General features: G+C 46.2%; 1 protein-coding gene across 2 annotated transcripts in view; it reads left to right on the top strand.

Moving 5' to 3' along the window:
• Positions 1 to 6782: 6782 nt before the first annotated feature.
• The window catches only part of LOC121545369 (proline-rich transmembrane protein 3), a 39823-nt gene continuing 21043 nt past the window's right edge, over positions 6783 to 25562 (top strand). Inside the window, exon 1 of one of the 2 annotated variants that reach the window (XM_041855832.2) lies at positions 6783 to 7066. The gene's annotated coding sequence lies outside the window, so the exon portion shown is untranslated. Of the gene's footprint in view, positions 7067 to 7970; positions 8206 to 25562 lie in introns of those variants that run through there. The other variant, XM_041855833.2, reaches the window with a different exon arrangement.

The raw sequence follows: 25562 nt of genomic DNA, 5'->3' as shown, positions 1-25562 counted from the left end.
ACCTGGTCAATGACCTGAAGAGAGCTGGGACCACAGTCTCAAAGAAAACCATTAGTAACACACTACGCCGTCATGGATTAAAATCCTGCAGTGCACACAAGGTCCCCCTGCTCAAGCCAGCGCATGTTCAGGCCTGTCTGAAGTTTGCCAATGACCATCTGGATGATCCAGAGGAGGAATGGGAGAAGGTCATGTGGTCTGATGAGACAAAAATATAGCTTTTTGGTCTAAACTCCACTCGCCGTGTTTGGAGGAAGAAGAAGGATGAGTACAACCCCAAGAACCAGTGGCGGCTCCTGAAAAAATTCTCAGGGGGGGCAATTTTTCTGATGATTTAGGTGACCTACACACATTTTAAAAATGATATGTCCAGCAACAACATGAAGACAGGGGCAGCATATAAGTCAATACCAGAAGCATTTATTGACTGATCTCAAAAGTGTTGGCTTACCAGGGTTGGTGGAGCCCTCAGTTTCATCTTTGCCTCGCAAAGCTAACTCAAACACTCCGCAAAACTTCACACACTGGATTAGCCGGCTGAGGATGTGGCGGTTCTTGCTAATGTCGTAGTAAATATATTTGTTATAGTGAATATGGAATATGATATGTTGAGTAAAATGTTGTGCTAAGATCTATTTAGGTCAGGAGCTGGTTATAAGTTCTGTTCCTATCCAATAACAATGGACAAAAGGGTCCTATCTTGTCAGCCTTGTCAGTTTCAGTTCTCCAGTAAACTTGTGATTATCAACACTAAGCTCATCGTTGTGGCGGCGGACAGCTAGCCTGTATCCCTCATCCAGTTGAGTGGGAATGTTCACTCTCCCCAAAGCAGACAATCTCAAACAGCTATCCATGTGGGTCTTTGACAGCTCATGTTTCTTAATCTTTCCTGAAAGATGGTGCATGTCCGTTACACACCAGTCGCTGTCCAAGCGGTGCTGTCTGCCGTGCCGCCTTCAGGGTGAAAGAGTAAGCAGGGGGGTAGCAGAAGACTGCATTAGCTACATCGCAGCCTGCTAGCCAGGTTTTTCGTTTCGTACCAATTTTTTGGAAAATCCTCGGGTGTAGGACTTCCCCCTTTAGTAGAAACCTGTTGAATTATTAAATTTGGTCTGGGAGGTCCTAATTGTTTCGTTGCCAATTTATCTTCATTTGTTCGCCGACAAAAAGGAACTTCTTTCAAAGACACAATCGAAGTTGCACTGAAGCCTAGCCATTTTGATAGAAGTAGTGAATTGATTGACGCTGCTACCCGCTCTTTTCTTAGTTACGTTCATGGTTATATGTTACGTATGACGAAAGCGCGTAAGTGCAAGCCCTCAGAAACCCATAGAGATTGTATTGAAAGCTCTGATATTTGAAAAAAATAGATTTTACATGGGAGTCTATGACAGACTTCTGGGCGATTTTCAACCTGACTGAAATCGCCCCAAAAGGGGGGGCATTTGAAGCCACGACTTTAGCCTGATTGGACATTTAGTGGCACTGTGGCAGATCAGACGTCTAGATTACAACACTGATAACTACTGTTGCCGTGATATAATTGATTAGAAAAAAAATCCCTTCCTTTTCCCGTTTGGCAGTGCATCGCCCATATCGCCCTATTGAACACACCGCCCCTGCCAAGAACACCATCCCAACCGTGAAGTATGGAGGTGGAAACATCATTCTTTGGGGATGCTTTTCTGCAAAGGGGACAGGACGACTGCACCGTATTGAGGGGAGGATGGATGGGGCCATGTATCGCGAGATCTTGGCCAACAACCTCCTTCCGTCAGTAAGAGCATTGAAGATGGGTCGTGGCTGGGTCTTCCAGCATGACAACGACCAGAAACACACAGCCAGGGCAACTAAGGAGTGGCTCCGTAAGAAGCATCTCAAGGTCCTGGAGTGGCCTAGCCAGTCTCCAGACCTAAACCCAATAGAAAATCTTTGGAGGGAGCTGAAAGTCCGTATTGCCCAGCGACAGCCCCGAAACCTGAAGGATCTGGAGAAGGTCTGTATGGAGGAGTGGGCCAAAATCCCTGCTGCAGTGTGTGCAAACCTGGTCAAGACCTACAGGAAACGTATGATCTCTGTAATTGCAAACAAAGGTTTCTGTACCAAATATTAAGTTCTGCTTTTCTGATGTATCAAATACTTATGTCATGCAATAAAATGCAAATTAATTACTTAAAAATCATACAATGTGATTTTCTGGATTTTTGTTTTAGATTCCGTCTCTCACAGTTGAAGTGTTCCTATGATAAAAATTACAGACCTCTACATGCTTTGTAAGTAGGAAAACCTGCAAAATCGGCAGTGTATCAAATACTTGTTCTCCCCACTGTATATAAATAGGAGTGCAAGAACAGGAGGAAGAAAAACAGTGGGAGGAGAAAAGTGAGTTGGAGGAGGGGATTGACGTAGGTCGACTGAATAGGCAATATCTGCAACATGAACACAAACACATTTGCTCACTATGACCAAAATAGCCCTAGTACCCTGTATGTTGCGTAAGAGATATGTCCCAGTGTGTGTCATCATGTCTGTCTACGGTGTGTATGCTGAAAGGGGAAGATGCTGGTCCCCTGAAGCGGTTGTGTTACTCTCCTCAGCCACCAGGGGGCACACTCCCAGAGCCCCGGCACAAAGAGGGGCTTGTGTCCCCTGCCAGATGTGCAGCAGTAGGGGTGTGTTTGTCTCCCTGCACAGGAACATGTGAGGCATGTGAGAGAGTGTCGTGTGTGTGGAAATGTGTTAGAGAGAAAGAGTATGGCATGTGTGCATGACGTGTGTGTGTGTGTGTACACACGCATGTACTTGAATGCACGCGTGTGTGAGAGAGCGAGCGAGCGTCTTAGTATGCTAGAAATATATGTGTGTTGATTTATCTGTATGAGTATGTCTCCATGTGGCTCTCATTGTTATGACTCAATCCTGGGCTTTGGTGTTCTTCTTAAATGGAAAGAAAGCGTGAAAGCCAGTGGAACATCTGCCTCTCTACAACTCTCAATTTTTCATTTCACAACTTTTTCTCTCAGACACACATGGGCTCTGTTCTCACCCCTCTCTCTTCCTTTCACATACACCAAACATGGTATTTCTGTCTCCTACTGTTCCTCTCCCCTCTGTCTAATAATACAAGACAAGTGATAGCTATTATATTAAACAATAACAGCTGCAATATTTATTTTATCCTCTGTTAAATAGACACTGAGATGTGTATAGTATCATACTGTACAGAGACTGGAATGGGGTTCCCCCCTCTTGTCCCTCCAGATCTGATGAAACCCAATGCTGGTGGAGGGAGAGGGGAGGCTGAGGGAGAGGGAAAGCGACCCCTATACAGAGCTCTATCTTTGGGGCCCAGAGTGGGGGATTATCCCTGAGTGTCTAGACAACCAGAGAGAGGCCGTAGCCAGTGGAGGTATTTTGGTGCTAAGCTCCCCACTGACTCCTCTGTGGCTAAACTTTAGCATATGAGAAGCCTGGGCTAGGCCTAATAAGGAAGGGTTTATCACATCAATGAAATGAATATGGGTCTTAATCTGATTGCTTTTATCCTGCTGCTGCAGTGTTATTTACATGCCTTTCTTTGGAAGGAAAGATCTGTTCCTTCTGATTTAGAGGTAGATTTGTGTGGCTTCTTGGCAGGACAGCGTTTTTTCCATTGAGTTCCAGTCTAGAAGTCCTAATGACCAAATGGTATGCATCTACCTCATTGTTCCAGGAAGGTGTGTGATCTACTGCCTGCCTGACTGTTTGTATCTGACTACCGGTATGTTCGCTAACATGTGGCTGTGAATTTCTGTGTGACTGTGTGTCTCTGTGTTTTCAGACCGACCAACTCCCTTTCTCAGCTCAAGGACATTTCACAAAGAAGTTGTTCATTTAACACATATTGCTCCAAGTGTGCTGGAAAGCAAACCATGTTTGTGTCTAGACCTCCTGAAGAATGTACTGCACCCCTCTAACTGTATCTGTCTGTCTAGACCTCCTGAAGCATGTACTGCACCCCTCTAACTGTATCTGTCTGTCTAGACCTCCTGAAGCATGTACTGCACCCCTCTAACTGTATCTGTCTAGACCTCCTGAAGCATGTACTGCACCCCTCTAACTGTATCTGTCTAGACCTCCTGAAGCATGTACTGCACCCCTCTAACTGTATATGTCTGTCTAGACTTCTATCACTCCCTGTGTCTATAATATGGCTTAGGTTATCTTTCTCTCTCCCCCAGTGGACCTCTCTTTCTCTCTACCCCATTGGACCTCTCTTTCTCTCTCCCCGTGGACCTCTCTTTCTCTCTCCCCCAGTGGACCTCTCTTTCTCTCTCCCCCAGTGGACCTCTCTTTCTCTCTCCCCCAGTGGACCTCTCTTTCTCTCTCCCCCAGTGGACCTCTCTTTCTCTCTCTGTCAATCCTCCTCTCTCTCTCTCTCTCTCTCTCTCTCTCTCTCTCTGATATATATTTCCATCTCTGAGGCACATATACACAGAGTGGATTTAACAAGTGACATCAATAAGGGATCATTGCTTTCACCTTGATTCACCTGGTCAGTCTGTCATGGAAAGACCAGGTGTCCTTAACATTTTTCACACTCAGTGTAGATATTCTCTCGTATTTCGCACAGGCAGACAGATGGACTCCTGTGTTGGGCTGGTGACTCATTGGGGCCTTTTGGGTGATTTTAGGCTGTCAGCTGAAACAGGACCAGATTACTGTAATCTCGTTAGCCAGGGAATGTAGCTGGGTAATTCCACGCTCATGCACTAAACACACGGCAACACACTCTCCCATTCACACTATACACATTCCTGTGGTCATTCCTATAGCGTAGCCTGTATGTGCTGCATAGTCACACCCATAGTGTAAGCACATGCATTGCAGGCTGTAGGTGTCATTGATATTAAATCACACATTAAAACACATACTGTACATGGTCACAAGTTTTCATACTACACATTTACAAACTGAAAAGACCTAAGCACCACTTTCAAGTAGCTTGCTTCAGAAATCATATCAGAAATTCAGTTCCATTGAACTTTCTCTAACTCTGTCTCTGTCTTCCACACTATCAACATAATTGAGGGACAAAGAAAGAAAGAGACGTGCATACACACGACAAAGAGACGGAAACACACACTCACTGTCTCACAGACACATTCCTAAATGCAGCTCTTGTGTTTGATTGGATAGACAAAATGCTGTGGATATAATAAACAGTAACTATTCCAAAGTATTTTCTAACAACCTAAATGATGTGTGATCGCCTTGTCTGTCCGGGCATCTGTGAAGCCGCCAGAGATATTTTGTACCTGCTTGACTTTATGGAGGATCTGTCTGAGTTTGTTTGTTTCATGTTTGAATGTAATTTGCATATTGTCATAACATACTCTATGCACACTGATTTGATAACGCTCTGGAAGTTTTCCCACCCCACCCCTCACTCTTCACCCCAAGCCTCTCTGTTGCTGGCTCAGTAATAATGTAATGGTCTTAGGAAAATCCTTAGAGCTAAATGGGGTATTTTAGGTCCTTGGTCTCGGCGCAGTAGAGTGTGTGTGTGTGAGAGTGAGAGAGAGAGAGTACTTAGACATGGGAGTCAATTGATTATCTGTGACTTCCTTCTGAAGTCTGCAGCATTGTGTGTATGGGTTGTGGTTTGTTTACAGTCTATGTGCCAGTGGGACACTGCCTGGCATTGTGGACAGTACACAGGCCTTGTGTCTGGGGTGCAGCAGGACAGATACTGTAGTTCAGCCTGGAGGACTAGAGGAATGGTGACGGTCTACTCTCATCACTGTTTAAAAACTCCCCTGCACTGAATAGAACATTGTTGACACAGCGTCCATGGACAGCTTAAATAAACACTGTCTCCTTGAGTGTGTTACATCTACTCATACAGGTGTGTGTGTGTGTCTGTAACTCCACCTGCTCCTTTAAGCCGTCCCTAGCCGCTCCCTGATCACCTGGACACACCCATCCTCGGGTGAGTGAAGGAGTGAGGGAGGGGATGATAGGGTGGCATGGAGCCAGGGTTTAGAGCTTGGCACAGGGAAATACCAATGGCCCTGCCTGCCTCTCTCCCCTCCAGGACTGAAAGAGAGGGGAGGAGGAGGGTAGAGTTTCACCATGAGAACGCAGTTTGTTCCAACCCCTTTGTCTCTTCTGGCCTGCACCATTCTCAACCTGCCTGTTGGAAGTTAGACATTACCTCAGGTTGGGGTTCTCTTTATATACAAACAAGCCTTTCTCCTTGTAGCTGGAACAGTTAGGTGTCAAGCCGGCTTTCAGGAGATGTTTTATGGCTTCCTAACTACTGGGGTGGCAGAAGCTCATAACTACTTAATTTACTGCAACAGTCTCTTTGAACTGATGGTCAGAATCTGAAAATCCTAGAGGTTAAATAGCTATTTTATCACACCTTGTCAATATTATCACACTCATCATGCAGTCTATCAGTGGCATTATCAGATGCTGATAGCATAACATATGTAAAAACATAATATAATTATGAATAATAATTTTAAAAAAGGTTGAAACATAGCAAAAGAAAGACCTGACATTTCATAATTTCTTCTTCTTCGAGAGAGAGAGCAAGAAAGGCAGAGAGAGTGAAAAGCAATATTCTGACTATGAGTGGAAAATAAAAGGCAGTATTTATCCCATCATGTAAGGCTGGAATCTAAATGTCGGCTATCTTATTGGTGGGCCCAGGGTCTCCGTGCATGAGCTGATCGGTTGTGTAATAGTAACCGCGCAGGGCGGTTGGAGGTAATCATGTTGATCCGCATGTGTGTGTGAGAGAGAGAGAGCGAGAGAGAGAGAGATATCTTAAAGGGGCGTGAGTTCCCGTGCTTACTCCTGCTGGTTTTGTTTATCGTAGAGAGAACTGGCTGAGGTCATCTAAATCAATATCGACGGAAGACTGACTTTCCGTATTTCAGCCTATAGTTTGCTGCTCACCAGAGGTGGAAGCGCGAGACCGGAAACTGTGGATAAGCATCCGTGGCCGCTGCGATATGCCCGAGTCATAATCGGATGCAGAGGACGTCATATCTGAGGACAGGACACATGAGCGCAGGTAGGTTTTGAATGAAGAAAGGCGAGTATGGGGATAGCCTACATTAAAACTGTATGATCGAAGACGATGCGATAGGCCTGCAGGCTATGAATGATCCATATGTGAGCTGCGCGTTTAAAGACACCATATTCATATAGCGTTTTTATTATAATGATATGATACATTTCGGTCTATGGTGCGCTATGTATGCCATATCCTGTCAATAAGAATGAATAAATTCGAACTTTAAATATTTCAGTGGCTGCTGCATGCAGCCGTTTTTCTATTGTTGGTAATCTGTGAAAGAGGCAAAGAGCAGGCGGGGACGGTGGGGACACAGGCTGCTGCGGAAATTCTCTGCCAGTTGCGATAATTGGCTGCATCGTCGGTTCTGTAGCCTGTCTTATGGAAAGAACGGGTAGGAAAGACGAGCCTCTCCTCCCAATGATGCGATGATACCAGATAGGCTACAACACCAGACTATTCTCCTCACGACGACCTACTCCTCGGAAAGAGGAGACGGTTCAGTTGGACACACGCAATGAGGGGATTATTGAGATCTCGACTGTGGATGTGGGACTACGTTTATTCAAATAGCATAGGGTTCGTTGCAAGAGCAAGCAACAAGTTGCAACAAACCCCATTAGTGCGTCTGTGTTTAGACTGCTCCTTTGGAAGTGCGCCTGATGTCTGTCCTCAAACTGGCACGCGTGTTGTGTGTTTGTGAGTGTGTTTACGAGGATTGCCCAACCAAGGCCCGAGGCAGAGAAGGGTAGGCGTATAGGGCCGTTGGAGAATCTAGATCCACCTGTTTCTCATCAGGACTTCAACCGCAGCCGCAGTTGAATCCAGCAGAGGGAGGGAGAGGAGGAGGGAGAGGGGATTAGGGGGGGACCGTGGGGACAGTGCCAATGCGAATCTGGATCGTAACGCGCGGCAAGCTGCTACTGGATTGAACGCAGAGCCCTGCCAGACCACTTGGTTTGCAAAGAGAAACAAAAACACGTCGATCCACGGACTAGAATAACAGAATATCAACCTCAAAAACAGCCTTATGCTCCAGGAGGATTTACCGCCTGCTTTGATACCTACTATTATCTTAGAGAAGGAGGCTTTTAGAAGGGACACGTGCAGACCATACACTCCAGACCACCTTGAAGGTATGGGATATCAAAGCAAACGTTTATGGTTTAATCTGTTAAGAGTGTATCATTCTGTCAACTGTTAGGCCAGAGTGGGTTGTGAAGCTGGCAGGATTGTGGGAGGGTAATCCTCTCCAGATAGTAGAGTGCACAGGGCAGACAGAACACCCATCATCAACAGGACAGATAGTTCACATATGGGCAATCCCACAGTAAAATAATTTATGTTAAACAAAAACCAACAATTGCAAAGTTAAACAAACCATAAAACTGTTACTGTTGAATTGCCCATATCTGACTGACAAAACCCTCAAGAACAACCAACCCCAAAAGCTACTGACAGAACACAGAGCACAGACAGAACAGAGAACAAAACCTAGAACAAAAAACAGACAGAAGACTGTAAAGTGTGGAGATCACAGAACTTGTGATCTGACATTATGCTGTGGACAGTGTAACATTCTAACATTCTACAGTGAAAGTGATCCATATGGATGACTCATCAATCAATCAATCAAATGTATTTATAAAGCCCTTTTTACATCAGCAGTTGTCACAAAGTGCTTATATAGAAACCCAACCTAAAACTCCAAAGAGCAAGCAATGCAGATGTAGAAGCACAGTAGCTAGGAAAAACTCCCTAGAGAGACAGGAACCTAGGAAGAAACCTAGAGAGGAACCAGGCTCTGAGGGGTAGCCAGTCCTCTTCTGGCTGTGCCGGGTGGCGGTTATTAAAGTACGAAGTCTTTGGAAGGGCAGCCTCCTCAGTATTCCACTACTCTCAGCTGTTACCATCAGTCAAGAGTCTGCCAATCAGGGTGGGTTTTCTGTGTGTGTCTCTGCTCTGTCTGTATCCACATCTGAACTAGTGTTGGTAGTCACAAATGTGTTTTTGGGGTTCCATGATCCTCTGTATGCTCCGCTCATTAGTGTTGCAAAGACGACCTGTGTTTGACCTTTGTGTGTTTGACACACATTTGTGTGTCCGTACGTGTGTTCATGCATGAGTGGGTGTCTAACTGCAGTTAAAATACCTCCCTGTCAGAGTTCATCTTGGCCTTTGAACTGTGGCCTGTCTCAGAAGAGGCAGAACATCAGAGAAAGATGTCTGCCTCAGATGTAGCTGGATGTCCACCTCATCCAGAAGTCAAAACATGAAGGCAGGAGTCAGATGATTGGTTCGGGAGCCACAATAACATGCCCAACCCAGTGGAACAATGAACATGTCTCTAAGGCTTCGTCATGTGACCCTTCTGTGTGGTCCAAGTCACATTGGACAGGGTTATAGCCCCATACAGGGTCAGGGTCAACGACCTTTAGTGCATGGATGTATAGAGTGTGTCTATAGGCCTAATGGAGTGCCTTTCACCAGGTACTTAAGAACTCATTATGGAGATAACCTATCATGACAGTTATCACAAATACTGTATTTTGCGCTTATCATTGGATCCTTTAAACGTTTAATGTATTTATTACTATATGTTTTCTCATCAAGTTATTGAGACAGAGATACTACAGGTAATCAGAGTTGTTAGGAATATATATGTGAGTGAGTGTGTATGTGTGTGTGTCAGGGGAGGGATGGTCTGGTTTGATAGTGAGTGGTTTGTTTACATTCCTGCAAGATGGTGGAATCTTAAGGGTCATATCGACCACCTCCAATCTCCTTTACCTCATACATACCACTAACAAACACAAACACGCATGTCCTCTCACCTCTCCCCTACAAGGCACGCTTACAGGCCATACATAGGTACCTTAAACTGAGGTTAATGCAGTAATACTTAAAGGTCCACTGCAGCCATTTGTATCTCAATATTAAATCATTTCTGGGTAACAAGTAAGTACCTTACTGTGATTGTAGCTCAGCTGGTAGAGCACGGCGCTTGTAATGCCAAGGTAGTGGGTTCGATCCCCGGGACCATACACAAAAATGTATGCACGCATGACTGTAAGTCGCTTTGGATAAAAGCGTCTGCTAAATGGCATATTATATTATTATATTATATTATTGTTTTCTATTAAAATGGTACAAAAAAATTAACCAAATAGCTAAATGCAATTTCTCAAGCAAGAATTTAGCTAGGACTGTCTGGGAGTGGTCTGAGAGAAGGGCCTAATGGGAGGGATGTGTAACCTGAAAACTAGCTGTTGTTGGCAGAGAGGGGGGCAAACTCTCTTTGTTATTGGTCTATTAACCTATATCCAAAAAACCCACAGAGCCAAACAAGCTGAAATTTCAGGCAGTCTTTAAAAACAGCTCTTACACTAAATGTGCATTATCATAATTTTCAGTTTCACAGTAATATTCCAACCTCATAGTGTGGAATTATATATAAAACCCAGGAAAAATCTAGTTTTTGACTGCACTGCCCCTTTAACTGTTCTGTTGGACTTTGGAACCGCTCAGTGTCCCTCCATGACATAGCTCTATAGAGTGCTCTATTTCTGTCTCTCTTACTCTATCTGTTTCTGAGCTCTAAACCTCCCCCTTACTCCTCTCTTGATCTCCATTATTCTCCTTCTCTCCCTCTCTCCACATATCAGTCCGTTGATCATCTTTCCTCTCTTTTCTCTCCTCTCTTTCTGCCCCTCTGTTTCCCACTCTCTCGTTCTCCAGATTTATCTTTCTTTTTCTCTCTCTTTCTCCCATTCTTTCTGTCATTCTCCAGTTCCAGTCTTCCTGTTCTGAGGTTCTAACGTAATTTAGTCTGACCCTTTAATTCTGTATATTAGAGGGCCACCTTGACATTTGAGACCCCACAGTCACTCCCATTCACTCACTCTCACTTACTCACTCACTCATTCACTCACTCATGAAGGCCAGTATGTCACCGTTCAGACTGGGGCTTTCTGGGGAGAACTCATCGATCCCTCTGCCCACAAACAGGATAGTGTCTGTTTCTGGAAATATTCACTCAAATTAAGATGCTCAGACTCTCTGGAATCTTGCAAAAATGTGTGGGTGTGTGCAAGAAATATAGAGAAAGAGTTTGTTTGTGTGTGTGTGTGTGTGTGTGTGTGTGTGTGTGTGTGTGTGTGTGTGTGTGTGTGTGTGTGTGTGTGTGTGTGTGCATGTATGTCAGTCTGGGCAATGTGTGGGTCAAAAGTGGCTATGAAATGTGGTCATTTCAGTTGAATCTGGAACAGAGATTTCTTTCAGAATTGGAGAGGTATTTTGGCTTACTATGATTATGTGGCTTGGTTTATGTTCAGTTTAGTTTGAGCTTAAGGAATTAACTTTACAGATCCTGATATTTGCCTGTGGTTTTTGGAAGCAATTCTTTTTTGGAAATAAGGGTTTGCTTTGCACCTGTTTCTCTGTTTTTAGATTTGATATTAGTAGTATCAATATTATTATCATTAGCAGTCTAGTTACTGTAATAGAAGTGTTACAAACAGACAGAAGTGTAACTTTAGTTGTAGTAGTAGTAGTGGTATGTCATGCAATATGTATCTCTATGTATGGAAATCCTCAGCTTGTTGCATGTTGTTCTACTATATTATATTGTCCTCAGGCCTTCCTGTAGATGGATAAAGAAGTTATTGTGAGAGTGACGGCATACCCCCCTCCTCCATTCCATTGCCCCCACTTAGTGTTCTTCTGCCCCCAGGGGCAGATCTCAGGATATAAATACCCTCCTCCTCCCTGCACCCATCTGCCCTCTACAGATATTCACAGAAAGACACAAGACACTCACAGATGCTGTACTATTGTGTGTGTGTGTGTGAGAGAGAGAGATATTAATGTTGACAGTAATTCAGATGAAGCAGCAGGGTGGCCCATTTGGCAAAGCGCCCTCAAAGTGTCTTAAATCAGGACCACCACCTACGCACACACACACACACACACACACTGGATGAACTGTGATTGCAGTAGTAAGACTACTATCGGGGGCAATGTTTTTTTGTAGGCCCATTTTTCAACTGTCAGTTTGTTTAAAGTCAACTGCCAGGTTGCACCTGCTAGTTTCACCCTGTGATGAGGTGAGATGGCTTAGTTCCACTGTGTTCCAGGCTGCCTAGTGTGACATCTTGATACACACATCATCACAACTTTACTGACTGTACACACTTCTAGCCCCCTCACAGTTTTCCTATCCCCTCCTGTCTCTGTTACTTTATTTTTCACTCAGTCACATACACACAGACTAATTTGCTATGGTCAAGACATACCAGCGTCTCTGAGTCAGTTTCCCCTGAAACTATATCTCTCTGCCGCCCACATTCTCTGCTTCATTATATCCCTAATGCTCACCTCACCCCCCCCCTCCTTTCTTTCTATTTACTTTCCACTCCCCCTCTCTGTACCTTCCACTGTCTGCTTCATTATTCAGTCGTGGTCAAAAGTGTTGAGAATGACACAAATACTAATTTTCACAAAGTCTGCTGCCTCAGTTTTGATGATGGCAATTTGCATATACTCCAGAATGTCATGAAGAGTGATCAGATTAATTGCAATTAATTGCAAAGTCCCTCTTTGCCATGAAAATTAACTTAATCCGCAAAAAACATTCCCACTGCATTTCAGCCCTGCCACAAAAGGACCAGCTGCCATCATGTCAGTGATTCTCCCGAGTGGCGCAGTGGTCTAAGGCACTGCATCGCAGTGCTAGCTGTGCCACTAGAGATCCTGGTTCGAATCCAGGCTCTGCTGTAGCCGGCTGCAACCGGGAGACCAATGGGGCGGCGCACAATTGGCCCAGCGTCGTCCAGGGTAGGGGAGGGAATGGCCGGCAGGGAGGTAGCTCAGTTGGTAGAGCATGGCGTTTGCAACGGCAGGGTTGTGGGTTCGATTCCCACGGGGGCCAGTATGAAAAAAAAAAAAAAGAATAATGTAAGTCGCTCTGGATAAGAGCGTCTGCTAAATAATGTAAATGTAATTCTCTTGTTAACACAGGTGAGAGTGTTGACAAGGACAAGGCTGGAGATCACTCTGTCATGCTGATTGAGTTAGAATAACAGACTGGAAGCTTTAAAAGGAGGGTGGTGCTTGAAAGGAAACACGTTCCGTCATCATTGCTTTGCACAAAAAGGGCTTCACAGGCAAGGATATTGCTGCTAGTAAGATTGCACCTAAATCAACCATTTATCGGATCATCAAGAACTTCAAGGAGAGAGGTTCAATTGTTGGGAAGAAGGCGTCAGGGCGCCCAAGAAAGTCCAGCAAGCGCCAGGACCGTCTCCTAAAGTTGATTCAGCTGCGGGATCGGGGCACCACCAGTGCAAAGCTTGCTCAGGAATGGCAGCAGGCAGGTGTGAGTGCATCTGCACGCACAGTGAGGCGAAGACTTTTGGAGGATGGCTTTGTGTCAAGAAGGGCAGCAAAGAAGCCACTTCTCTCCAGGAAAAACATCAGGGACAGACTGATATTCTGCAAAAGGTACAGGGATTGGACTGCTGAGGACTGGGGTAAAGTCATTTTCTCTGATGAATCCCCTTTCCCATTGTTTGGGGCATCCGGAAAACACCTTGTCTGGAGAAGACAAGGTGAGCGCTACTATCAATCCTGTGTCATGCCAACAGTAAAGCATCCTGAGACCATTCATGTGTGGGGTTGCTTCTCAGCCAAGGGAGTGGGCTCACTCACAATTTTGCCTAAGAACACAGCCATGAATAAAGAATGGTACCAACACATCCTCCGAGAGCAACTTCTTCCAACCATCCAAGAACAGTTTGGTGACGACCAATGCCTATTCCAGCATGATGGAGCACCTTGCCATAAGGCAAACGTGATAACTAAGTGGCTCGGGGAACAAAACATCGACATTTTGGGTCCATGGCCAGGAAACTCCCCAGACCTTAATCCCATTGAGAACTTGTGGTCGATCCTCAAGAGGCGGGTGGACAAACAAAAACCCACAAATTCTGACAAACTCCAAGCATTAATTATGCAAGAATGGGCTGCCATCAGTCAGGATGTGGCCCAGAAGTTAATTGACAGCATGCCAGGGTGGATTGGAGAGGTCTTGAAAAAGAAGGGTCAACACTGAAAATATTGACTCTTTGCATAAACTTAATATAATGCCTTTGACACTTATGGAATACTTGTAATTATACTTCAGTATACCATAGTAACATCTGACAAAAATATCTCATAACACTGAAGCAGCGAACTTTGTGAAGACCAATACTTGTCATTCTCAAAACCTTTGACCACGACTGTATAGCTATCCATCATCTTTTCCCATGCATCTCTCCCAACCCTCCTCCTGCTCTCATTTTATTTTTCTGTTTATCTCTCTATCTTCACGGCCCCTATATCTCCTCCCACAGGAGTAAAATACAACCATGTTGAAATAACACCACCAGAACGAGGGAAGGGGGAGAATGGGGGAAGTAGAGGAAAACCGAGTGATTAATCGGAGGTGGATTGGCCAACAGAAGGCTGGAGTCTGAGAGAAAGAGATGGTTGTGTGGGAGAAAGAAAATAAACAGCAAGACTACTGTGACGAGGTGGAGATGGAGACGTATACCTCTTATTTACGCTCTCTCTCTCTCTGTTCCTCTCTCTCTCTCTGTTCCTCTCTCTCTCTCTCTCTGTTCCTCTCTCTCTCTCTCTCTGTTCCTCTCTCTCTCTCTGTTCCTCTCTCTCTCTCTCTCTCTCTCTCTCTCTGTTCCTCTCTCTCTCTCTCTGTTCCTCTCTCTCTCTCTCTCTGTTCCTCTCTCTCTCTCTGTTCCTCTCTCTCTGTGGTTCTCTCTCTCACTATCCCTCCCTAAATCCATCCATTTCTCTGTCTTTCTTAGTCTGTTTTCTCATCTTGGTTAACACCTACTGTATATGGGAGTATTTGAGCATCACATACTATTAGCAATATTTAATTTAAAGGGGCAATCTGTTATTGCTACATGCATTTTTTTGACTTTTAAATTCATGCTATATAGCCATTAAGCAGTGGTGTAAAGTACTTAAGTAAAAATATTTAAAAGTACTCGTTACATTTTGACAGGAAAATTGTTAAATTCACACACTTATCAAGAGAACATCCCTGGTCATCCCAACTGCCTCTGTTCTGGCAGACTCATTAAACACAAATGCTTAGTTTGTAAATTATGTCTGAGTGTTGGAGTGGGCCCCTGGCAATCCGTCAATAAAAAAAGAAGAAAAATTTGTGCCGTCGGGCTTGCTTAATATAAGGAATTTGATACTTAAGTACATTTTAGCAATTCCATTTACTTTTGATACTTAAGTATATGTACAGTGAGGGAATAAAGTATTTGATCACCTGCTGATTTTGTACGTTTGCCCACTGACAAATAAATTATCAGTCTATAATTTTAATGGTAGGTTTATTTGAACAGTGAGAGACAGAATAACAACAAAAAAATCCAGAAAAACGTATGTCAAAAATGTTATAAATTTATTTGCATTTTAATGAGGGAAATAAGTATTTGACCCCCTCTCAATCAGAAATATTTCTGGCTCCCAGGTGTCTTTTATACAGGTAACGAGCTGAGATTAGGAGCACACTCTTAAAGGGAGTGTTCCTAATCTCAGCTTGTTACCTGTATAAAAGACACCTGTCCACAGAAGCAATCAGTCAATCAGATTCCAAACTATCCACCATGGCCAAGAACAAAGAGCTCTCCAAGGATGTCAGGGACAAGATTGTAGACCTACACAAGGCTGGAATGGGCTACAAGACCATCGCCAAGCAGCTTGGTGAGAAGGTGACAACAGTTGGTGCGATTATTCGCAAATGGAAGAAACACAAAATAACTGTCAATCTCCCTCAGCCTGGGGCTCCGTGCAAGATCTCACCTCGTGGAGTTGCAATGATCATGAGAACGGTGAGGAATCAGCCCAGAACTACACGGGAGGATCTTGTCAATGATCTCAAGGCAGCTGGGACCATAGTCACCAAGAAAACAATTGGTAACACACTACGCCGTGAAGGACTGAAATCCTGCAGCGCCCGCAAGGTCCCCCTGCTCAAGAAAGCACATATACATGTCAGTCTGAAGTTTGCCAATGAACATCTGAATGATTCAGAGGAGAACTGGGTGAAAGTGTTGTGGTCAGATGAGACCAAAATGGAGCTCTTTGGCATCAACTCAACTCGCCGTGTTTGGAGGAGGAGGAATGCTGCCTATGACCCCAAGAACACCATCCCCACCGTCAATCATGGAGGTGGAAACATTATGCTTTGGGGGTGTTTTTCTGCTAAGGGGACAGTACAACTTCACCGCATCAAAGGGACGATGGACAGGGCCATGTACCGTCAAATCTTGGGTTGGAAATGGGTCGTGGATGGGTATTCCAGCATGACAATGACCCAAAGCACACGGCCAAGGCAACAAAGGAGTGGCTCAAGAAGAAGCACATTAAGGTCCTGGAGTAGCCTAGCCAGTCTCCAGACCTTAATCCCATAGAAAATCTGTGGAGGGAGCTGAAGGTTCGAGTTGCCAAACGTCAGCCTCAAAATCTTTAATGACTTGGAGAAGATCTGCAAAGAGGAGTGGGACAAAATCCCTCCTGAGATGTGTGCAAACCTGGTGGCCAACTACAAGAAACGTCTGACCTCTGTGATTGCCAACAAGGGTTTTGCCACCAAGTACTAAGTCATGTTTTGCAGAGGGGTCAAATACTTATTTCCCTCATTAAAATGCAAATCAATTTATAACATTTTTGACATGCATTTTTCTGGATTTTTGTTGTTGTTATTCTGTCTCTATAGACTGATCATTTCTTTGTCAGTGGGCAAACATACAAAATCAGCAGGGGATCAAATTCTTTTTTCCCTCACTGTAAAACCAAATACTTTTAGACTTTTTACTCAAGTAGTATTTTACTGGTTGACTTGCACTTTTACTTCAGTCATTTTCTATTAAGGTGTCTTTACTGTTACTCAAGTATGACGATTGAGTACATTTTCCACCACTGTTATTGATTCTTGAAGAATATAACTTATAAATGCCTCATGAGCTTAGTTCAACTGTCTATCCCCATCAGAATCCCAAATATGAACTTGTTTTACTCTTTGTTAAACAATGTAATTGTAAACAAACACCATATAGCCTCAAGACATGGTAAAAATGATAGTGTTGATATCATGGATGGTTAGTCCTTGCATCCATAGTTTTGTCTTTGAATTTGAGAGTGGTTACATTTCTCCAGCTCCATCCCTCAGCTGTTTACTGAAATGCTTTGTTATTGTTTGAACTGCAGATTGCCCCTTATAAGATTTACAATTCCACACATGTACCCACAGATTTTTTCACATATGTTCACTCTCTCCCATGATGGTGCACACACCTGCACACACTTACACACACACACATGGCGTCCTTACACATACTTACTCACGTGTCACTCCCATAACCACTTCACACATGTGTTGTTCATGAACATAAAACACACGTCAGGATTAGCACACGTGTTGTTCATGAACATAAAACACATGTCAGGATTAGCACACATGTTTGTTCTTCTACATGTGATTCAGAGAATGAGGTATTATTGGTATAGAAGGGGAATGAATGAGTCAAAATGAGTAGGATATGGTTGCCCTAGATACTGATCCTATGTCCGTTTTTTGTTTTTTTCTCTAAAGATTAACTTTAGAATTTGGTGAGGGTAAGCTGATCCTAGATCTGTGCCTTGGGTAGTTTCACCCTACTCTGTGAGTTACAGAAACTGGTTGTGTGGGTAGGGGAGGGGATTTTGAGTTAACGGATGGCACAATGAAGGAAGGGTTTTGATAAGACCTGTGGGGTGAGCTATTCCGGTCCAGGAGAGCAGCAGGGTGTGCATGCTTTTGTTTCAGCCCAGCTCTAATTTAATACATTTTTACATTTTAGTCATTTAGCAGACGCTCTTATCCAGAGTGACTTACAGTTAGTGAGTGCATAATTTTTATAAATTTTTTCATACTGGCCCCCGTGCGAATCGAACCCATTCGAATTGCCAAGATGGCGTAGCAGTGCGGTCGTGTTCTTTGTTTTGTGTCTGTGTAATTAGCCAGTTTTTTGTATTTTTGTATTTTTTGTATTTTTCGTACATATTTCCCTATCACACTTTTCATCCTTCTACAAAATATACTTTTCTGCAACCCGCCTCACTCAATGTGGAACAGATTCTATTATTGACTTACCTTTTATCTAGAATCTCCAGTTGAAACTAGCTAGCCAGCTAACTAGCTACTTGCTATTAGCCACCGTTAGCGGTTTTCACCCAGAACATCGGATTTTCTGCCGGAATAACTGAATCACTGGACATTAACACCGGATCGCAACTAGCTAGCCGCAACCGAATGGATGTTGCTGTTTGGCTAATCACCACTGCCCCCGAAGCAAGCACCAGTTAGCCTTGAGCTAGCATCGAGCCAGGCCCATATCCCGGCTATCTACCTCTCTGTCTACCGGACGGGAGTAGCCAGCTAACTAGCTACTTGCTATTAGCCACCGTTAGCGGTTTTTCACCATTGTCCGTGGCCTGCACTACCTACCAGCCAGCTCTAGCCTGGACTATTATCGGCCAGTCTGCACTGTCTGCACAGCGCGTTATCGACCCAGAACATATCGTTTTTTTCTGCCGGAATCACTGAATCACTGGACATTTAACACCGGATCATCGCAACTAGCTAGCTGCAACCAAATGGATGTTGTTGTTGGCTAATCAGCCTTGAGCTAGCCTTGAGCCAGGCCCATCTCCCGGCTATCTACCTCTCTGTCAACCGGACGGGACCTCCTAGTGTTGACACAGAGCCCCGCCGATCCAACACGACTGGTCTGCAGACGAAATCGTCTGATGTGGTTACAACAGGCTTCCCGTTACGACGTTGACCACGAAGATCCATCTGCTAGCCCCGGCCCGCTAGCACACGCTAGCCGTGGCCTCTTGCTCACCAGTGTTATAGCAGCCCCCGAACTACCTCCGAACTCTCCTATTGCTGTTCACCGGACCTTATGATAACTCAGCTATACAGCTGATGCCTGCTGGACTGTTCCTTTATACGGTACCGCATCCTGTTTATGTTTAGCCTCAGCCCAAACTTTGTTGCCATTACCAGCTGTTGTCTTAGCTCTCTCGAATAACACCTGTGATTGCTTTATGCCTCTCTCCCATGTCAATATGCCTTGCTTATTGCTGTTTCGGTTATTTCTTATTGTACTATTTCACTGTAGATCCCCCCAGCCTAGCTCAACCTGCCATAGATAGCTCCTTTGTCCCACCCCACATACATGCCGAGACCGACTCAATCTGTGCCTCCAGTGATGCTATCTCTTTCATCGTTACCCAACGCTTAGGTTTACCTCCACTGTACTCATATCCTTCCATATCCTTGTCTGTACATAATGCCCTGAATCTATTCTACAACGCCCGGAAATCTGCCCCTTTTTTTCTCTGTACCCAACGCACTAGAAGACCAGTACTTAAAGCCTTTAGCCGTATCCTTATTCTAATCCTCCTCTGTTCCTCTGGTGATGTAGAGGTTAACCCAGGCCCTGTAGCCCCCAGTATCACTCCTACTCCCCAGGTGTTATCATTTGTTGACTTCTGTAACCATAAAAGCCTTGGTTTCTTGCACATTAACATCCGAAGCCTCCTCCCTAAGTTTGAGTTATTCACTGCGTTAGCACACTCCGCCAACCCTGATGTTCTAGCAGTGTCTGAATCCTGATTTAGGAAGACATTTCCATCCCCAACTTCAGAAATGTCCATCCCCAACTACAACATTTTCCGTCTTGATAGAACTGCCAAAGGGGGTGGGGTTGCAATCTACTGTAGAGATAGCCTGCAGAGCTCTATCGTACTATCCAGGTCTGTGCCCAAACAGTTTGAGCTTCTACTTCTAAAAATTCACCTTTCCAGAAATAAGTCTCTCACTGTTGCCGCTTGCTACAGACCCCCCTCAGCCCCGTGCTGTGCCCTGGACACCATATGTGAACTGATTGCCCCCCATCTATCCTCAGAGTTCGTACTGCTTGGTGACCTAAACTGGGATATGCTTAACACCCCGGCCAACCTACAATCTAAACTAGATGCCCTCAATCTCACACAAATGATCAACGAACCTACCTGGTACAACCCTAAATCTGTAAACATGGGCACCCTCATAGATATCATCCTGACAAATGTACCCTCTAAATACACCTCCGCTGTCTTCAACCAGGATCTCAGCGATCACTGCCTTATTGCCTGCGTCCATAATGGGTCCGCGGTCAAACGACCACCCCTGATCACTGTCAAACGCTCCCTAAAACACTTTAGCGAGCAGGCCTTTCTAATTGACCTGGCCCCGGTATCCTGGATGAATATTGACCTCATTCCGTCAGTAGAGGATGCCTGGTTGTTCTTTAAAAGTGCTTTCCTCAATCTTAAATAAGCATGCCCCATTCAAAAAATGCAGAACTAAGAACAGATATAGCCCCTGGTTCTCCTCAGACTTGACTGCCCTTGACCAGCACCAAAATATCCTGTGGCGTACTGCATTAGCATCGAACAGCCCCCACGATATGCAACTTTTCAGGGAAGTCAGGAACCAATATACACAATCAGTTAGGAAAGCAAAGGCTAGCTTTTTCAAACAGAAATTTGCATCCTGTAGCACTAACTCCAAAAAGTTTTGGGACACTGTAAAGTCCATGGAAAATAAGAGCACCTCCTCCCAACTGCCCACTGCACTAAGGCTAGGAAACACTGTTACCACAGATAAATCTAGAATAATCGAGAATTTCAACAAGCATTTTGCTATGGCTGGCCATGCTTTCCACCTGGCTACCACTACCCCGGCCACCAGCTCTGCACCCTCCGCTGCAACTTGCCCATGCCCCTCCGCTTCTCCTTCACACAAATTCAGACAGCTGATGTTCTGAAAGAGCTGCAAAATCTGGACCCCTACAAATCATCTGGGCTAGACAATCTGGACCCTTTCTTTCTAAAATTAGCCGCCGAAATTGTTGCAACCCCTATTACTAGCCTGTTCAACCTCTCTTTCGTAACGTCTGAAATCCCCAGAGATTGGAAAGCTGCCGCGGTCATCCCCCTCTTCAAAGGGGGTTCACTCTAGATCCAAACTGTTACAGACCTATATCCATCCTGCCCTGCCTTTCGAAAGTATTTGAAAGCCAAGTTAACAAACAGATCACCAACCATTTCGAATCCCACCGTACCTTCTCCGCTATGCAATCCGGTTTCCGAGCTGGTCATGGGTGCACCTCAGCCACGCTCAAGGTTCTAAACGATATTATAACCGCGATCGATAAAAGACAGTACTGCACAGCCATCTTCATCGAGCTGGCCAAGGCTTTCGACTCTGTCAACCAACGCATTCTTATTGGCAGACTAAATAGCCTTGGTTTCTCAAATGACTGCCTCGCCTGGTTCACCAACTACTTCTCAGATAGAGTTCAATGTGTCAAATCGGAGGGCCTGTTGTCTGGACCTCTGGCTGTCTCTATGGGGGTGCCACAGGGTTCAATTCTCGGGCCGACTCTTTTCTCTGTGTATATCAATGATGTCGCTCTTGCTGCTGGTGACGCTCGGATCCACCTCTATGCGGACGACACCATTTTGTATACATCTGGCCCTTCATTGGACACTGTTAACAAACCTCCAAACAAGCTTCAATGCCATACAACACTCCTTCCTGTCACGAGTTGCTAAGCCAGAACCCAGAAGCAGACCAGGACAAGGTAAGTTGAAACGAAGGTGAGTGTTTATTACAAATTCAAGAGTGATGCTGAATAGTCCAGGGAACAGAGCGGGCGGCGTTGATTAGTTGTTGGGGGTGCAGTGGTTGATCCCATCCTGGGTCGGCAGCCGCCGACCACCAGGCAGAGGTTGGATGAAGGTTCCGGACGGGTGACTGCAGATGGAACAAAACGGGGGTAAGTAAGCAACAAACCAACAAGGTGCAAAAACAACAAAACTAACGCTAGGCTCTAAGACTGATACTCTGGTAAACCTACTGTTCATGGCTAACGATCCGGCAGGGAATGGATGTTAGGCCAGAGCCTAAGAAGGGTGATGATCAGGACCAGGTGTGCAGATTGCTGATGGGATGCAGGTGCGGAAATCAAGAGAGCTCCCCGGAGCGTTCCCGAACCCTCGGGAAACTGGAGATCACGAACAGAAAAACTAGTCACCAGACAGGACCCGACTCAGACTGCCGGGATCGTTACAGTACCCCCCTCCGACGAACGCCACCGGGCGGACTCCCCCGGAGCGCCAGGATGGAGGCGGTAGAAGTCACTGATGAGGTCAGCATCTAGGACCTGTCGCCGCGGAATCCAACTCCTCTCTTCAGGACCATACCCCTCCCAGTCCACGAGATACTGGAAACCCCGGCCCCGCCGTCTGGAATCCATGATGCGACGCACCGTGTAGGCAGGACCACCTCCGATCATCCGAGGAGGAGGAGGAGGAGGCGGAGGAGGCAACAGAGGACTGAGGAAAACAGGCTTGAGGCAGGAGACATGAAAGGTGGGATGGACTCTGAGCGTCCTCGGGAGTTTGAGTCGAACTGCCACCGGATTGATCACCTTCTCCACCACAAACGGACCAATGAACTTCGGTAACAACTTCCTAGACTCAGTCCGTAACGGAAGATCCCGTGTGGCCAACCAGACCCTATCTCCGATGGAATAGGTGGGAGCGGGGATCCGGCGACGATTCGCCTGGAGCTGATACCGGTCCGAAACTCTAAGGAGTGCCTTTCTGGCCCGATGCCAGGTCCGGTGGCAACGACGAATATGGGCCTGAACAGAAGGCACTGAGAGCTCCTTCTCCTGAGAAGGGAACAGGGGAGGTTGGTAGCCATACAGGCACTGGAAGGGAGACATCCCAGTGGCAGATGTAGGGAGAGTATTGTGGGCATACTCAACCCAAGGCAACTGAGAGACCCAGGAGGTGGGGTTGGAAGAGACCAGGCAGCGTAGCGTGGATTCCATCTTCTGGTTGGCTCTCTCCGCCTGACCATTGGATTGGGGGTGAAAACCAGATGTGAGACTGACTGTAGCTCCAATGGCCAAACAGAAGGACTTCCAGACAGCCGAGGTAAACTGAGGGCCACGGTCGGAAACGATATCACTGGGCAAACCGTGGACCCTGAAAACCTCCCTAACCAGGATCTCGGACGTCTCCGAGGCAGAGGGAAGCTTGGCAATTGGCACAAAGTGGGCGAACTTGCTGAATCTGTCCACGATAGTCAGAACGACCGTGTTCCCCTCAGAAGCGGGCAACCCAGTGACGAAGTCCAGGGCCAGATGCGACCATGGTCGCCGGGGAATAGGAAGGGGGTGAAGTAGTCCAGAGCTGGGCCGATTGGTACTCTTATTCTGCGCACACACTGGACAGGCAGCAACAAAACCCCGAGTATCCTCGGCCATGGCAGGCCACCAAAAACGTCTGCGAAGAAACGCCATTGTCCGAGCCACGCCAGGGTGACAAGCCATCTTGCTGGCGTGGGACCATTTGAGGACAGCAGGACGAACCGACTCAGGCACAAACAACCGACCGGGTGGACCGTTACCGGGACCGGGCTGAGTCCGAAGGGCCGCCAGCACCTCCTCCTCAATCTTCCACATAACTGCTCCCACGACGCAGTTCCGGGGGAGAATTGTCTCGGTCTTGGACCCACTCTCCTCCGTCTTGGAGAACATCCGGGACAAGGCGTCCGCCTTGCCGTTCTTAGATCCAGGTCGGAACGTCAGGGAAAACTTGAATCGTCCGAAAAACAACGCCCACCTGGCCTGGACGGGAGTTGAGACGTTTAGCCGATTGCACGTAAGCAAGATTCTTGTGGTCAGTCCAGACAATAAACGGTTGCTCCGCCCCTCCAACCAGTGGCGCCACTCCTCCATGGCAAGTTTCACCGCGAGAAGCTCCCGGTTACCCACATCGTAATTCCTCTCCGCAGGCGAAAGGCGACGAGAGTAGTAGGCGCAGGGATGGAGTTTACTGTCCGTGGAGCATCGCTGCGACAGGATGGCGCCAACTCCCACATCAGACGCGTCCACTTCAACGACGAACTGACGGGCCGTGTCCGGTTGAGAGAGAATCGGTGCGTTGGTGAATCGCCTCTTCAAATCCAGAAACGCTCGATCCGCCTCCGGATTCCACTTGAAGGTCCTGATACTGGAAGTCAAGGCAGTTAACGGAGCGGCCACACGGCTGTAATCCCCGGATGAATCTGCGGTAGAAATTCGCAAACCCCAAAAATCTCTGGAGCTGCAATCTCGCACCGGGCTGGGCCCATTCCAGAACCGCTCTAACCTTCTCCTGGTCCATCCTAATCTCTCCCCTGGAGATGATGTACCCGAGAAAGGATGTCGTGTGGGCGTGAAACTCGCACTTCTCGGCCTTCACGAACAGGCGATTCTCCAACAATCGCTGCAGAACCTGCCGGACATGCTGGACGTGGTCGGAAGGTTCCTTCGAGAAGATCAGAATGTCATCCAGGTAAACAAACACAAAGAGACCGATCATATCTCTCAGGACGTCGTTTCACCATACTCTGGAATACCGCTGGAGCATTGGTCAGTCCAAACGGCATCACCTGATACTCGAGTGACCCATCGGTGTATTGAAACCCGTCAACCACTCGTCCCCTCTCTGATCCGGACCATGTGATACGCATTGCGTAGGTCTAGCTTGGTGAACACCGTAGCACCCTGTAAGGAGTCGAAGGCAGAACTCATCAAGGGCAGGGGATACTTGTTCTTGACCGTGATGTCATTCAACCCCGATAATCAATACACGGTCGAAGAGAGCCATCCTTCTTACCCACAAAGAAGAATCCTGCCCCCAGGGGTGATGACGAGGGACGAACGAGACCAGCAGCTAGGGACTCCTTGATGTAGGTCTCCAAAGCCTCACGTTCAGGTCGGGAGATACTGTATAACCTTCCCTTGGGGTAGACAGCTCCAGGGAACAGGTTGATGGCACAATCATATGGTCGGTGGGGAGGGAGTGACAGAGCCTTCTGCTTACTGAAAACTTCCCCCAAATCGTGATATGTCTCGGGAACCAGGGACAAATCTGGGGGTTTAGCCTCAATCACCTGACTGGGAACCGAATGGGGGCAGGCAGTCTTGAGACAGTTAGCATGACAATCAAGGCTCCAACTCGTTACCTTGCCCGTCACCCAATCGAACGTGGGATTGTGTTCCTTCAGCCAGGGGTATCCAAGGACCAGAGGAACATGGGAAGACGGCAGAATGAAGAATGAAATCATCTCAGAATGATTCCCCGACAACCGCATCTTAACCGGTTCAGTCCTCATCGTGATACGTGCCAGACTACTGCCGTTCAGAGTGGTCGCCTCAATGGCTTCCGGCAATTGCTCCTTGGAAAGCCCCAGCTGTTCCACCAACTCGGCATCAAGAAAGCTTCCATCGGCACCTGAATCGATAAAAGCGTTAATCGCTAA

This window comes from Coregonus clupeaformis, chromosome 30, assembly GCF_020615455.1.
Source record: "Coregonus clupeaformis isolate EN_2021a chromosome 30, ASM2061545v1, whole genome shotgun sequence".
Taxonomy (NCBI): Eukaryota; Metazoa; Chordata; class Actinopteri; order Salmoniformes; family Salmonidae; genus Coregonus; species Coregonus clupeaformis.
The sequence above is the reverse complement of the archived record's forward strand: the minus strand, read 5'-3'. Positions and strand labels throughout refer to the sequence as shown.